The sequence below is a fragment of the Coptis chinensis genome, chromosome 9, assembly GCF_015680905.1.
Source record: "Coptis chinensis isolate HL-2020 chromosome 9, ASM1568090v1, whole genome shotgun sequence".
Classification (NCBI taxonomy): Eukaryota; Viridiplantae; Streptophyta; class Magnoliopsida; order Ranunculales; family Ranunculaceae; genus Coptis; species Coptis chinensis.
The window spans coordinates 15,617,180-15,633,263 of NC_141464.1; the positions used below are offsets into that span (position 1 = coordinate 15,617,180).

Below are 16,084 nucleotides of genomic sequence, written 5' to 3' on the forward strand. Positions count from 1 at the left end.
TCAAAATTTTATGCAAAAAATAGAGCAAACCGGTTGTCAAAATAGATGGTTGATGACATTTAACAGATGATGTTGGTACACAGTCAATTTGTTTTGGCATCCAGCGGAGTGTTTTCGGAGCCCATCTCACAAGCATTCCTCCTTGCCAGCATAGTACAAAGTATCGTGGTATTTCACAATATATCGTGATATATATCAAGAAATCAGAGGAATATATAAAGATATCACGATATTCTATTGGATAAATTCCAGTACATATATCGGTGATATTTGTGGATATATCAACATACAATTGAATAGTGCATATATCTGTGATATTTGTGGATTTATCAACATACAATTGAATTTATCACGATATATAGACGATATTCTTGTCCGTATCCATGATATTTATTCAAAATGGAAAATTCAAATTTTGTTTTGGCAAAGATCCGAACCTTTAATCTCTTGTAACTTCCACTGTGCCCATCTACCAACCACCTACTAATGTTAATATTTGGTACATATTAGTATTATTACTATTACTACGGAGATGAGAATAATAAATATTATAATAAAGTGTTAAATGTTGGTTGGAGGGTTTGGTTCCAAATCTCTTGGGAACTGTAGGTGACACAAAATATTTCTATTAACTACCATATTTTGCTACAATGGAATAAATATATATTAATTATAATAGTTTATGTGATTCAAGTCATTGACCCAGTTAGACCACCAACCCAATTCAACCCAATGACTCAATACTTTTGTCGGGCTGGGTTTGATAACATTGGATGGTCGTGGTAGTGGATATTGAAAAAATAAAGAAAAATTATGGGAATTGATTTAAAAGAAAGTAGAGGAGAGTGAACTTGATTTGAAGGGAGAGTTGACAACCAAAATTGATTGCAAAACGACGAATATGTGCAAATAAAGTAGTTAGCATTTTTTAACAATATAATAGTTCATATTAAAAATATCACTACATTTAAAGAAAATATCAATGATTTGTAGTAAAAAAATATCCACACATACATATTTGTAGATATTTTATCGATATATCATTATATATCCATGTGTATCCACGATAGTTATAGTAAAAAATACCCATACATAGTTTGTTGATATTTATTGATATTTGTCGACATAGAGCAATATATCCATGATATTTGTAAACACTCCTATGTAAAATTTCCCCACATAGAAGGATATATTTACGATACATATCCATAAAATCAGGAATCGATATTTCACCATTGCCGTGTGCAAATATCGTCACCTGATATTTCAGCCCTAGTGTTTTATCAAATATCAAGATATCGACATAAATGACATAAGGGTCAATATCTCTCTATAGTTGAATATTGCAGGTATGAGTGGGAAGAAAGTGGAGAAGAAGAAGAATGGACACACGTCAGCATATGATTGGAGCAAAGCTAGCTCAGAGGACTATATAAAAACCAAAGGAGGAGAGAGAAATCATTATCTTCTCCACACCAAAAAACTGTAAAACGAGAGCAAAAGAGAGAGAAAGTTTGTAAGAAACATTATCATTCAATAAAGTTCAATTCATTCATCTCGAATTACAGTTCAAACATCACTCATTAGTTAGATCTTTAGAGAATCGCACTTGACTACCACATTGGCATCGTCCGTGCATCATAAGCTTGAGAGTTCACAAGTTCGAGTTTTTCTCCCTTCTGTTTGTACGATTCAAGTTGGGTTGATTCTTGTTGAAGATTTGCGTATAGTTTACAACATCAAGATGCCTCCTAAAATAAGCACAACAAGCAAGGCGGTAGCAAATGAAGCGAGCAGTTCAGATTGCTTCCAAGGCTGATGAGAGAAGAACTAGAAGATCGGTTAGTAAAGTAAGGGAAGAAATATAAGAGATTCAAGAGGAAGAGTTAACTTTGCAAGTGTTGTTACGAAAGTTTCAAGAGTTGGAAAAGCAAAATAGGAACTTAATACAAGAGAACAACGCTATGAGAGAGATGAATGAGAAGCTTTCACAGCAAGATTTATATGGAAAAGATGGAGAAGGATCATCATCGAATAGTCCAGTTGCTAGGCAAAGCCATCAAGAAGAAGTCCCTTCTGTAGCAAAGAAAGGCCAAAATGTAGTGCATGAAGAAGAAGATTTGCAATTAGCTCAACCAATAACGAAAGCAATGATTGAAGAGATGATGATGGAGTAGTTTGGTGAGCAACTGCTTGAGAAAGCCTCGGCATCGGTTTGAAAGCTGGCTGACGATGTCGGTAAGAATCCGTTAAGTAAGGCGATAGAAAGGATGCCCCTTCCTCCAAAGTTTAAGACCCAGAAAGGCAATCAATACGATGGTACCTCGGATCGACTGGATCATTTATTTGGGTATCGACATCAGTACTAGGGCAGGGATCGGGTCGGGTTCGGGTCGGATATGGCTATATCCGAATCCGAATTCGAATAATTTCACAGTATCCGAATCCGAATCCGACTAACCCGATCGGATAACACTAAAAATTCAAAAAAAGCCCAAAAATTATATCCGAACCCGAACCCGACATATCTGAACCCGAATCCGACCCGAATACATAAACGGATATGAAAATCGACCCGAACATGATGTATTCGGTAATCGGGTCGGGTCGGATTCGGGTATACCCGACCCGATTCCCTGCCCTAATAAGTACTCAGTGTACTAAGGCACCGAGTATCTCGACTCGTTGTTGTGTAAATCTTTCTCTTCTAGTCTCAAATGGAAAGCGTTGAAGTGGTTATGTTCTTTACACGAAGGAACAATTTCTTGCTTCAGAGAGTAGAGGAAAAATTTCTGACTAACTATGGGCATCAAAGGGTTAAACCAAAGCAGGTATCGATTTTATTTCATTTAAGACAAAGGAAGAAGAAGTCACTTAAGGACTTCTTGGCACGTTTTAAAATCGAGACACAGTCGGTAGAAAGGCTAGATGAGTCCGAGATGACGGCAGTCATGGCTTTTCAAACATGCCTGATACCAGCATCAGATATGCATAAGTACCTGTTGAGGAAAGAAGTTAAGACTATACAAGAATTATACGACAAAGCCAAAAAAGACATTCGTGTGGAAGAAGGAATTATGGCTGCCATGGTGCAACCTGTGCTACAAGTATCGGAATCGACACGAAAAGAATCGGAGAGTCGAGACTGAGGTGATAGTCGAGAGTATACACAGCCATATAAGAAAAGGCCTAGTGAGGCATTTGCAAGAACAGAGTCTCAACCTCCAGTAAAAAAGAGATGAGAGAACATTAAAAGAGGAGTTAGACCCAAAGAACTTTGTCGTCATCAATACAACACCAGAAGATATATTGATAAGGGTAGGTAAGGAAGCTTATGTGCGACAGTTCACTCCCATGGAATTGGAAGGCAAACCTTATTGCCAGTTTCACAAAGTCAAGAATCATGAAACAAATAAGTGTTTTCAATTATTAAGGGAGATTGACAGGCTAATGAAGGATGGAAAGCTTCGAGAGTTTAGAGCTGATGCTCGACCATAAGTCACAGCTACAATACACGAGAAACCTTTGGGAGTCATTAACATGATTTACAAAGGGGTCGTACCTCAGAAGAAGATCATCCGAGATAAGATAAGGAAAATTTCAACTGTAAAGGAGGTCCTTGAAGTCAACATTGAACCTATACCTGTGAATGCTAATCTGGTATCGAGTAGCATTCCGTGGGCGATAATGTTTGTACCAAAAGACTTATTGAAGGTCATGTTGCCTCATGATAATGCGTTGTTAGTCACTTTGCGCATTTCAAGATATGATGTACAAAAGATCTTGGTGGACTGTGGAAGTTCTGTGAATATTTTGTTTTGGAAAGCATTCATAGGCATCGTTCTTGATGAAACCCATTTAAAAAGCACCATAGTTCAACCTATATGGTTTTAACGGAAGCTCCAAAAAGCCAACTGGGGAGATCAAGTTACCAGTGCGAGCTAGACCACAAACGGTGATGATAAAATTTGTTGTTATCAAGCATCATTCGGATCACAATGCAATCCTTGGTAGAAAGTGGATTCACGATATGCGTGCAGTGCCAAGTACTTTCTATCAAGTAATCAGGTTTCCTACTGCATATGGTTTGCATGAGATAAGGGGAGATCAGTTTGAGTCAGAGAAGTGCAATTTCATCACAGTAAAGGGCATGATGAAAGAAAAGCATAAAGACACTGGGGGCATCTTTGAAAGCTCCAAATAGCAATTACAGGAAACTTTATCATCTGATGCCGATATGCAACAGATACAAGAGCAAGTGAAGTTTACACAGGAGCTAAAGCAAAATGAGGAAATATTTGCAAGTAAAACAATGGAAGTTGTGGAAAAGGTTAATATCAGTATCGAAAGTGATGAATGTTATACATTTATTGGAACAGAGATGCAGTTGACGATAAGAGATGAACTGATGACATTCTTACAAGAAAACAAATATGTTTTTGCATGGTCGATGTTGGACCTCACCGGTATTGACCCAATATCTGTTCCCACAAGCTAAATATGGAGGAAAACGCAACTCTTGTTTATCAGAAGCATCAAAAAATTAGACCGATCTATGAAGAGGCTGTGCAAGCTGAAATCAAGATGTTCGATAATGGAATAATTAAGGAGGTGGACCATTCTGATTGGGTAGCCAATATCGTAGTGCTACCCAAAAAGAATGGTAAAGTTTGAATCTGTGTCGATTTTATAGATATAAATAAGAAGTGCCCCAAAGATCACTATCTAATGCCACGGATAGATAAGTTGGTCGATCGAATGGGATTCAAACTAATTAGCTTCTGCGATGGGTATTCAGGATATTTCCAGATTTTAATGGCCATCTTAGATCAACTCAAAACGGCATTCGTCGTGGATGGAAGTATATATTGTTTTATCAGATTGCCTTTTGGGTTAAAGAATGCGGTTGCCACTTATCAGAGGTTAGTAGAAAAGATGTTCAAAAAGCTTATAAAACGAATCATCGAGGTGTATGTTGACGATATGGTTATAAAGTCCAAAAGAGTTGCCGATCATGTGAAAGATCTCGATACCGTATTTCGGATATTGAGGGAGTTTAACATGAAACTTAACCTTGAAAAGTGCACATTTGGTGTAGGTTCTGAAAAATTCTTGGGTTACATTGTTACCAAGAGAGGTATCGATGCTAATCCAAACCAGATACGAGCAATTCAGCAAATGCCATCACTAGCATCGAGGAAGCAGTGAAAAAACACGTAACACATAATTATTTAGTATGTCATTGTTTGTGTTACGTATCTTTTACAAATCTTACTTAGCCTATTAAATATTGATTAGTATAGTGGCTAGCAAGGTATTAATCCTACTATAAATAACTAGTTGATGATAATAGAAATTCCTAATCTAAATTACTCTAATGGATGCAAGTAAAATATGTGGCTAAGTAATAATAAATATATGGTTGATTTGATTTGAGATGTAAACTATGCATAGACTAAACTAAATTAAATATATGAATATGAATCAAGAGAGAGAATATCTTGGGAGAGATGAATCCACCAAAATCATAGAATTAGTCTAATAGATCTACCTATCATGCTTAATATAAATCATCAATAGAAACTCACCATACCTACAAATCTTATGTTCATAACCATGATCATAATATGTGGCTTTCAACGCGCTTTCTATCTTTCCATCAAATACTTCTTCAATCTCCAATGATATCTTCTATATAAGCAAATTGTGTTTTAAGTGGCATTCAATATACAACTCTAGGTGCCATGGAAAATTCACATGTGGCATTAACCATACAACTAATTGAGATGCCATAAAGAATCCAATCATCACACTAGAACACTAAAAACTAGAAGAAAAGAATCTAGGGTTTGTGGTATTTGGCTCTACACAATCATGAATTACCCTAAGACCTCCTAACCTCCACCCTAAGACCTCCTAACCTAACCCCCATAAGGAGCGTTAGATCAATGGACGAATAAGAAAAAACTCAATGGGGGATTTATACTAGAACATGATAGAAGAAGAACTAAACTAAAACATAAGAAAAAAGCTTCATCTCCCCTCCCAAGAGAAGGGAGATTAGCTCCTCATACTATGCTATGAACACATTATGAAAATGAATAATCTTTATAGATGTTCATGGTCAAAATGTCTAAACTTTCTTCTCTCTTAATTCTAGATCTAAAATGCAAACACTAAATTTCCTAGATGATGTAAACTGAGGTTTTTGTGCATTATATATTGGCTTACATGTTCGTTTGGATAGAGATTTGAATCCTATGTTTATTTGGTGTCAACCTCTCTCGAATATTTCTAGAAGCAATCCTAAAAAAAGTTGGATTTGGTTGGACAAAAGTTGGATGTGGCCCACTTTGCTCTGCAGGTTATTTCCCAAGCTGAAGCTTCTGACAGCTTTCAATTTCCTAATTCTTGTGAAACTCTGACTTCTTTTCCATGTTGATCTCCTCTTCCTATGAAGTTAAAATTAAGGCTTTGAGATCAGATTTAAGACTCTTCTAACTCAATTATTATCCTCTTTTAGAGTCCCATTAGACTTGACACTTATGGAGACAAATATAACGTTTTTGCCCTAGGCCTTTAGTTGTAATTCCCAGTGACTCTTTTTAGACTTGTTTGACTTCTTTTCCCTCCATATTTCACATTTAGGTTCTTTGACCTGCAAAAACTCAAATTACATCATATTAGAATATTTAAATATAAAATGGAGACTAACATACACATAATTGGGGTCATTATTTTTTAGCACTTATCAAGCAGATACAAAGGCTATCTGGAAGAATAGCTACTCTCAACAGATTCATCTCACGAACATCAGATCGATGTAAACCACTTTCAAGTTGCTTAAGAAAAACACTAAATTCTGTTGGAATGAAGAGTGTGAAGATGCGTTTTTCGAGTTAAAGAAATATCTACAAGAAATACCACACTTACAAGACCAGATGAGGGTGAAAGGTTACTTCTCCATCTAGCCATATATAACAGAATTCACAATAAGTTCAGTGTTAGTAAAGGTGGAAAATGGTATCGAAAGACCAGTATATTTCCAAAGCAAGACTATGCTAGAAGCGGAAACAAGATATTCGACACTTGAAAAGCATGCTCTAGCACTTCTGTTTTCTTCTCATAGGTTGAAGCCATACTTCCAGGCATACTCAGTGATCGTTATGAAAAATCTCCCATTAAAGCAAACACTAGTAAAGACGGCTAAGTCGGGAAGGTGTAGAAATGGTCAGTGTTAATTAACGAGTTTGGTGTTGAATACCGAAACAGGGAAACAGGGTCTCGAAGAAAGCCAAGTGCTGGCAGATTTTCTTGTTGACTTTCCATGTGAAGATGCTAATTGGCAAATGGAAGAGGAGGAATTTTCCAAACTACAAGGGCCTCAGGATATCATTAATGAAGATGACCCATGGGTTGGAACAAATGGGTGGAGATTATTTGTTGATGGGTCATCAGGAAGTAAGGGATGTGGTATCGGAGTAGTACTGGTAACACCCGATAATCAAATACTAGAGACAATGGTTGCTTTGGGTTTCCATTCATCGAATAATGAAGCAGAATATGAAGCATTAATAGCAGGTTTAGAAATGGAAAAATCTCTCAAAGTGAAAGATTTATCAATCTTTAGTGATTCACAACTTGTTGTCAGCCAGATCAATGGAGGATATGCATCGAATTGTGACAACATGGTGGATTATTTAAATTTCATAATAATCAAGCTCAGATATTTTAATAAGATAAAGCTTCAACACCTGAATAGAGGGGAAAATAGACATGTTTATGCTTTGGCTTATGTAGCAGCAATGTTGGAAAATACCGAGGGGCGTATTTTGCGCATCGGGGTTCAGCAAATGCCAAGCATCAAAATGGATGAAGCAGAAGTCATGGAAATTGATATGCCGAGGGCGTCATGGATGACAACATATATCTCATTGTTACAAGATTTGCATCATATTATGCTCAGGGAAATAGATAAGCAGAGGCCACAAATAAAACGATCATGGACAATATCAAGAAGAAGTTGGAAGATAAGAAAAGTTTATGGGTCGATGAACTCAATAGTGTTCTATGGGCTTACACAACCACACCACAAACTGCTACTGGAGAATCCCCTTTCACTCTAGCATATGGTATGGAAGTAGTGACACCAGCAGAGATGGTGGTAAATACATCCAGAACCAAAGTCTTGATGAATGGCCAGAATGAGACCATCATGATAGCCGAAGTGCTGAATCTTGAAGAAAAACAAGATCAAGCCAGGTTGAAGTTGGATACATATCACCGACAGCTCAGAAAAACCTTCAACAAGAAGGTGCGAGAAAAACATTTTCAAGAAGGTGATTTAGTATTGAAGATGGTAACTCCAACCACTAAAGAAAAAGGGGTTGGGAAATTAGCAGCTAGTTGGGAAGGACCTTACATAATTCATAAGGTTGGAATCAATGTAGTTTATTACTTGAAAACGGCTGAAGGTGTGATATTACCAAAGCCTCAAAATGTAAGTAATTTGAAAATATTTTATCAATAAAGAATATGTTTGTTCATTGTTATTGTCATTTCAAAATTCTGCATTTAACAAAGATATTCAAATCTCCCAAATATAATATTTATGCCAATATCAAAGTAGCCTCGTATCAGTAGAATTTAATTGATGACAGGTTAATATCACAAAAACTCCTGGTATCTGTATCATCGATATCGATACTAGGTCAAAGAAAAATCCCGGTGATCCAGAAGCCGAGCTCGACATCGTCAAAGACAAAAATCTCGGTATCCGTATCGCCTAGATCGATGCAGTCAAAAAAATCCTGGTGATTTGTAGCGCCAAGCTCAATACCAGGTCAAAGAAAAAATCCTGGTGATCTGTAGCGCCGAGCTTGATACCAGGTCAAAGACGAAAAATCCTGGTATCTGTATCGTCTAGATCGATACCAGGTCAAAGAAAAAATCCTGGTGATATGTATCGTCGAGATCGATACCAGGTCCTGGTGAACTGTAACGCCGCTGAGCTCTATACCACGTCCTGGTGAACTGTAGTGCCGCCGAGCTCGATACCAGGTCAAAGAAAAAATCCTGGTGATCTGTAGTACCGAGCTTGATACCAAGTCCAAGATAAAAAATCATGGTATCTGTATCGTCTAGATCGATACCAAGTCAAAGAAAAAATCCTGGTGATCTGTATCGTCGAGATTGATACCAGGTCCTGGTGATCTGTAGCGCTAAGCTTGATACCAAGTAAAAAAAAAAAAATCTTGGTGATCTGTATCGCCGAGATCGATACCAGGTCCTGGTGATATGTAGCGCCGAGCTCGATACCAGGTCAAAGACAAAAAGATCCGGATATCTGCAGCATTTGTTCTGCGATACCAGGTCAAAGGCGAAAAATCCAACTATCTGTAGAATTAATATAAGTATTAATGGAAGTTTTCTTTTTCAAACAAACTAAGTAAATTATGTTAAGTACCAACTGATACTATTTTTCTGTTATGGTAGTATCGAAATCAAAGTTTTCTTTTCAAGCAAATAAAATAGTTTAAGTACCAATTGATACTATTTGTCTATTATGGTAGTATCAAAATCAAAGTTTTCTTTTCAAACAAGTAAATTATGTTAAGTACCAATTGATACTATTAGTCTGTTATGGTAGTATCGAAATCAAAGTTTTCTTTTCAAACAAGTAAATTATGTTAACTACCAATTGATACTATTTGCCTGTTATGGTAGTATTGAAATCGAAGTTTTCTTTTCAAGCAAATAAAATAGTTTAAGTATCAATTGATACTATTTGTCTGTTATGGTAGTATCTGTTATAGTAGTATCGAAATCGAAGATTTCTTTTCAAGCAAATATATAGGTTAAGTACCAAGTCAAATTTTTGGATATTACGGTGTTATCCAATTCGACAATAGTCAACAAAATATAAATCACACAAGTATAAATAATAGGATTTTTTAGATGTAGGTTAGAGCATAGTACAAAATATCGCGATATATATTGAGAAATCAGAGATGGGCACAGAAATATCGCGATATTCAATTGGATAAATGCTAGTGTAAGTATCGACGATATTTGTAGATATATCGCGATATTTCGACGATATAACAAAATTTTTATTCTATCCACGATATTTACCATCAATTTTGTGATCACTTTAAACCCTACCTGATTTCTCAATCTCTCTTTGTTGTGTAGTGAATCAATCTATCAATCATGGCAACTGCTGCATACGGAGCAATGAAACCAGCTAAAGTTGGATTTGAAGAACCACCAAAGGATGAACACCGTATTAGAATCACTCTTTCTTCCAAGAACGTTAAGAATCTTGAAAAAGTTTGTGCTGATCTTGTTCGTGGAGCGAAGGAGAAGCTACTGAGAGTCAAGGGACCAGTGAGAATGCCTACTAAGGTTCTTAAAATTACTACTAGGAAATCCCCTTGTGGTGAAGGAACAAACACGTTTGATCGTTTTGAGCTCCGTGTTCACAAAAGAGTGATCGACCTTGTTAGCTCCTCTGAAGTAGTGAAGTAGATCACCTCCATCACCATTGAACCTGGTGTCGAGGTTGAGGTTACAATCGCGGATCCATGAGAATATTGCTTTGCCCTTGTCATTTATTCTGTTGCACTTGATAAATAGATTCTCTTTCTGATGTGGTTTTGAATTGACTATTTCCTTTGTATCTTTTGTAAGACTATTTTGTGCTTCCGATGCTATCCACGATATTTGGCCAGATATAATTGTGCTTCGGTGGTGGTTGGTGGTGGCGGTGATTTGAAAGAAAGAAAGTGGAAAGAAAAGGCTAGAAAAAGGTGTTCATCTCCTTTTCTCATATTTGATCTGTCTACTTGTTGAAGGGTTTCGACTGAAATTATGCTTGAGCAAACCTTCTGATTTTGTCAAAAGTTTTCCTTTGGCTGGTAAGTCTATTTCAGATAACTTCCTTGACTTGTAAAACACTACGTTATCCATGACCAAGTTATGTACTTATGTCTGAAATGAATTCCAAGTTTTAGTATCAAGTGCAATTGTTGGAAGTTGGAACTGTTGAATTGAAGCATGCTTCTATAGAAACGTTCGCGTTATATATGTTGTAATATTTGTTTATTAAAAGGATCTTATTCAAATCCAATTAATCGTGACTTGAGGTATCTGACAAGGATTAGAAGAACATTGTTCTGTGATATATGATTCAACAAGAGGAAAACTGGGGTTTACAAGAATTTACATACTTCAAGAAACATCCCATAGAGCCGGTTTAAACTTCCCTTTTATACCACTGTTTGTTCCTGTCTTTCATTGCACAGTTGAGATTGCAAGATGGAGCTTCACAGTAGAACCAGCACAGACCAAGAAACAAGCTAAAAAAAAATGCTGCCATGGCTGCTTGGTCCACGCTTAAAGAATGTATGTGTATCTTTTTACCCCTTTTTTATTCTGCACAATTGATTATGTTTGAGGTGAGTCTTCAAATTTGTTACTTTCATTCTAGGAAGACAATGTTATATATTGTCGTTGGTTGATCTTCTCCCTCTGTTTGGTAGAAATTTTGATATGGTGGCTTAGCTCACACAATACAATTTGAATATTTGTGAGATGTAATAGGTTGGTCTTGGGATCATAACATAAGTTTATTTTTCTGAGTTCATATTAATTTATGATTGGGTCGACTTCTTGGTAGTCTAGTGGTTTATATAGTGGCTTTGTATGTTTTTGGTCAAGGGCTATCGGTTGTGTTCATGCTTGAACTTCCCTGGCTTAGAGCTTATTTCTTGTGTTGGGCAAGTTTTATTTTAGACCTTGTTAGGTCTGCTTTTTATTACAAGAATTCTTTCTTTATTTGATTGCGAGTGTGAAAAGTTAGGCAGTCGATAAGATACATCGTCAGAAACCTGTCTTCTTAAAATCAGGATCTGCATCAGTTTTGGAGCCACGTTTTCACATAGTTTGGTTGAGATTCGAACACATGCTAAAACATGAAAAAGTAAGACCTGTGTGTTAGCTTTCCAACCCAATTGGCCTCGACACATTGCGAGTCCTGTGGAGATAGATACGGTATCACAAAGTTTGGTTGGCAGAAAACAGTGCGTCAGAAATCAGTTTCTGCGCACTGTGTTCGAGTCTAGTTTTAGTATATTTAGAATGAGATTGAGAACTTTTGTAAAACATAAAGAAGTAAGGTCTGTGTGTTATCTTTACAACGCAAAAAGTCTCGTTGTTTTTGGATATCTGTGGAAAGAGTTGTGCTATCCCAAAGAAAGCCCATCAGAAATCTAGTTTGTTGAAATTTAGGATTTTTACCATTTTCAACCTAAATTTTCTTCTAGATGGGCTGAGGTTGGGACTTCGAGTTCTACATGTGAGTAGTGTGAAGGTGTGGTGTATATAGCTGACAGAGGAAAAGGGGGAAGCATTGGGTACTTACCTATAAAACAGAGGAGAGGAACTACGTCTGACTTTATTCAAGTTCATCACAAAAACTTGATACGTAGGCAACTTGTCCCAAAGCGAGCTCAGTCAAAACTCGACCCATCACAATCTTCCCCATTATTCACACTTGTAAGGACTAATTAAATTCAACCTTTACAATGACCACATTCAAAGAAAATATAGTTGATTTGTGGATATTTATCGATATTTGTCGATATATCGCGATATATCTTGATATATCAACGATATTTGTAGTCAGAAATACCCACACATAGTCTGTGGATATTTGTCGATATTTATCGATATATCCATGATATTTGCAGATGCCCCAATGTAATATATCCCCACACAGGAGGATATATCCACGATACATATCCATAAATCAGAAGTCGATATTTTGGCATATCCCAATATTTTGTACTATGGGTTAGAGAGCATAAAGACAAGTATCATATTACAAAAACAAAGTTGTTTCAAGAGTAACCCCAACATGTTATAATTATTACAAGATTCAACAAAATGCTACTGTCTAGATTGTTCTTCCAAAGTAGCATCGACTTCAGCAACATCGATACTTGCTTGTAAAATATTAGGATCCACATCTACGGCCTCGGGTATGAGTAGATCCTTAGTAGCAGTATCGGCGATGGGAGCAATTTCAGTAACTTCTTCACCAATGGCTTCATGCCCAATTTCAGGAGATTCTTTATCAGGGCCAGAGCCAAGGTTATATTGGTTGATCAGATTCTGAGGCAGATACAGTGTAAAGCTTCTTATCACTTTAACACAAAACTCCATCTAGGACACCAACATTTTTCCCTCAGTTTCATATTCAGCTTTTTCCTTTTCATACTCTGCCTCCATTTTCTTCATCTTTTCTTCCTTTTCATTACGATCAGCTTCCATTTTCTTAAGTTCATTGCCCAAAATTTTCTTAGCCGCCCTCTCTGCGGCAGCTAGATTGCTAGTCAGTAGAGCAGCATGTTTTTTCTCATCAGCAAGGGATTGCTTCAAAATTTCATTTTCACGCCTAAAAATACCAGAGGCAGCAGCATCGGCTTCGAACTAGCTCACCACAACAACTTTCATCTACGATGAGATAAATAAATGATTATTTAGAACACTTGCATAACCTTATATAATACATTAAAAAAGAGAGGAAAGAATACATACATTTTCCATCGAATTACAAATAATGTTGAAACGGTCAAAATCAGACAGTTTGCTCATCACTGATCGATCTTTGGGAAGGATGGCAGTGGTGGAGTTCGGCTGAGCCCAGGTATCAGCTTTTCAGCAAAAAGAGAAGCATGAAGAGGAATTTTTTGATCTTTATCAAGAAGAAACTGTGGCTCAAAAGCAGTAGTAGCAGCCATCAAAGGACAAGATATCACAATGGTTGATGGGCGAATAGAAGCAGTTATCGCAACCTCGGTCTTGGTGGTCTTCTTCCTTTTTCTTCGACTTAAATTAGAATCGGTATGAGCTTCCTTATTTTGAGAAGAAGCTTTTGAAGTTTCACCCCCAGATTGTGCCCCTACGTTACCCAAGAAACCTTGAAGATTGGAGCGCGCTTTGCCCGAATCTGGCAGACATATCTGTGTACAGTAACAAATGGTGATCAAACACATCTTGCAAAAGGGCATAGTTATAGAAGTCAGGAACCTCTTGTTTGATCTTTGGGAAAAGATTTTCACTCGTAACTAAACCACTATCTACATAGTCAAAATAACATTGAGGAACATTGCGAGGTAGTTCCAAAGAAAACGAATTTTGAAAAGCACGAGAAGAGCAAGGTCGCAAGAAACCTTGGCGCTCGGTCGTTGGCCCAGGATCTCGATCTCGGTTTTGATCCATTTTTAGTACACCACTCTTGAGGACATATAGAGGTGCGAGATAGTTGGTGGCATCGTGTAAAGTAACAATCGAAGCAAGGATTCCATAGATATCAACACCGATTTTCATATCTACTTCTTCTTTCAAACCTTTCAAAAGCTCCATGACTCTAGCCGAATTTCCCTTACTCCTTGAAGTGGCAAGCCTTAAATGGATTGATCAGAAGGGGAGTCGGTATGGCATATCGACGAAGTGGGATTTAATAAAAGGTAATAAAAGGTAACATACCTCCAAGATTGAAAATATGGTGCACCAAGGGAGGAACAGCTTCGGTTTCGACTGATTCCCATTGACCAAAGACGATGACGGGATAGAGAGGCCATTGTCTATCACTGTCTCAGTTTACTCTTATGATACCTCTAACATCGGTCTTGTTCCGTTTTTTGGGATAATAGTAGCCAGTATATTTCTCTAGACCACTCATTTGTTTAATGGTTCCTTCAACAAAAGTGTAATGGTTAAGGATGTCGATTAACCTAATTCGTTTCGACTCCTGCGTCTCGGGGGTTAACTGGGCATCGTAATAATTACATGTATACATCAATCTCCAAAAATTACTCATGCCTTGGCCAGGAGAGATGTTTAGATGATTCAGCACTTTGCGGTCAAGAGCAGTAAAAGGAAGTCGTAGACCTGCTGCTATTTTACCAACAATTATGATGATTGCTTGGGGATTACCACTTTGGCATTTGGTCCATTTCTTTGCTCCAACATAATGTCGGAGTTGGACATTGTCAAGTATTAAATATGTAGCTCGAACCAATTCTAAATTGGGTCTTTTTGGGAAATAAGGATTTAGACCATGACTCCATATGCTGGTATCGTCGGTGATGTCACGTTCTGACTCAGAAGTCACCGTTTCAAAAGGATGGCAAGGCAGACCATCAGCTACGTAAGTATATTCCTAGGCTTGTTCATGTTGAACACATCTATCAGATGTTGAGGTCGAGGTGGAGGTACTGACTCTTACTTCAGATTCGGTATCTTCCCTAGACATTTCGTTATCACTACAAAAAATGATTTTAGAATTAAAACTATATCCCCTATTGGTACTACTATCACTATATTCAGTACAATCAATTATTATAGTATTTATAATACACATATCGAAGTTTCGAGGTTAAGGTGAGGGCATTCGTAGAGGTGGAATCTGACATCTCGTCATGAGACCTCGGTTTCGAAGCCAGTAATTCATAGAGGTAATTCTTTTAAAATTACCAAATGTTTTTATCCTAGCTATAACTGAAACAAGGTAAAGCCATAAGTTCAAAAACCTTATAAGCTACATAGTATTGAAAAAGTTGGGGATTTCAAAATTAAACCCTAACCCTAACCTTAGCATTTTCAATCAAGAAGAAGAACAAAATAGATAAAGTAATATAATACAGAAGAAAAAAAAAAAAAAAAAATCAAGATTTCTAACCTTTTTGTTCTTTATTGAGATTGAGAAAGTGTTCAAATCTTTGTCCTATTGAAAGAGATTGAGAAAGTGTTCAAATCTTTGTCCTGTTGAATGAGATTAATAAGAACATAAGCTTTAGAGTTTCTTTAATGGCGGTGGTTTTCTTTTGTTTTTCTGAATAAGTTAAGAGAGAAAAGTGACAATGAGTTTTTATACTCACGAGATTTGGGCCTGACTTGTCATTTCCAACAGTAACCGGTTCGTTTTCTTTATTGTATTTTGAGATTCGAAAAAGGTGTGTTTCGTAAGTTACTTTGGTTACTTTAGTTTGGCGCTCAATTCTCGAAACATCTAAAT

The 16,084-nt window shown here is 36.9% G+C and overlaps 1 long non-coding RNA gene and 1 pseudogene across 1 annotated transcript; one reads left to right on the plus strand and one right to left on the minus strand.

Moving 5' to 3' along the window:
• Window positions 1-10,134: 10,134 nt before the first annotated feature.
• On the plus strand, window positions 10,135-10,739 carry LOC147475008 (small ribosomal subunit protein uS10z/uS10x pseudogene; annotated as a pseudogene).
• A 1,151-nt stretch (window positions 10,740-11,890) lies between these two features.
• On the minus strand, window positions 11,891-15,926 carry LOC147475009 (uncharacterized). Its single transcript, XR_015209108.1, has 3 exons — window positions 15,749-15,926; window positions 13,603-14,027; window positions 11,891-13,518 (listed from the first exon to the last, which is right to left on the minus strand). It is a non-coding gene; the product is annotated as an uncharacterized LOC147475009 (long non-coding RNA).
• Window positions 15,927-16,084: the final 158 nt, after the last annotated feature.